The sequence below is a fragment of the Panthera leo genome, chromosome D4 (assembly GCF_018350215.1).
Source record: "Panthera leo isolate Ple1 chromosome D4, P.leo_Ple1_pat1.1, whole genome shotgun sequence".
Lineage (NCBI taxonomy): Eukaryota > Metazoa > Chordata > Mammalia > Carnivora > Felidae > Panthera > Panthera leo.
Window position 1 is genome coordinate 87,373,599 of NC_056691.1, and position 976 is coordinate 87,374,574.

Consider the following 976-nt stretch of genomic DNA (forward strand, 5'->3'; position numbering starts at 1 on the left):
CAGAGTGGTGTTTGAACCGGCCGCTGCGTTGAGACTGGACCCCGAGGCTGCCGGGTTTTATTCGGGTTACGGTGATAATAAAAGCCACCCGAGCAAGCAGCGCGGGTTTCTACCGACTGAGTGCTCGGCCTGTGCTCGACGCAGGGTTCAGCCTTGCCCTGGATGCATACTCTGAGCCCTCGCCACCGGCCTCGGATAAACATTATTCTCGTCCCCGTGTTATTTCTGTATAGCTGATCTCTGAATCCGTCTCTGCGTTCACTGTTTCCTCTGTCAGGCAGGGGTCTCTTCCGTTGATTGCCAAGCCCCCGGCACCCAGCCCTAGCTCCACAAGATGCAGCGGGACAGCAAAGCTTTGCTGGACTCATTTCAGATGAAGAGACCGAAGGTCAGAGTGGTCCTACAGCTCGCCAGGAGGGACCCTACCCGCCCCCCCCCCCCCAGGTCTCTGTAGCTTCAGAGCCCAGATGCTAATCACCACCTCACACCGCTGCTTGAGAGATCCCGTCTGAGATTCTCCCCAGGAAAGCTACAGAACACAAATCCTCCCACCCCTGCCCTCCTCCCACCCCTGCCCTCCACCGAGGGTTCGCGGGTCTTTTTAAATTTTTTTAAGTAGGCTCCATGCCTAACGTGGGGCTTGAACCCACGACCCCAAGATCAAGAGCCTCACGCTCTACCGACTGAGCCAGCCAGGCGCCCCTGTTCTCAGGTCTTATACTGAAACATGTGAAACCTTCTAAACGGAATCTGCCCCTTCCCCACCTTTTCCTTGCTTCCTGGGGAATCGGGTGAAAGTTGGCCAGAGTTAGCTCAGTGTTAGGGAAGTTGTACTGTTTCCAGAGTTGCGGTTGTGTGTGTGTGTGTGTGTGTGTGTGTGTGCGCGTGACCTGATTCAAACTTCCCTTCTTTGTCATATTGGTCCCCCCTCAGAGAAATCTTTGAAGTGGAAATGACCTTACTATATGATTACTAG

General features: G+C 54.6%; 1 non-coding gene across 1 annotated transcript; it reads right to left on the bottom strand.

The window, feature by feature from the left end:
• Positions 1-625: 625 nt before the first annotated feature.
• Positions 626-698, bottom strand: TRNAK-CUU. The gene has a single exon. It is a non-coding gene; the product is annotated as a tRNA-Lys (tRNA).
• Between the last annotated feature and the right edge of the window lie 278 nt (positions 699-976).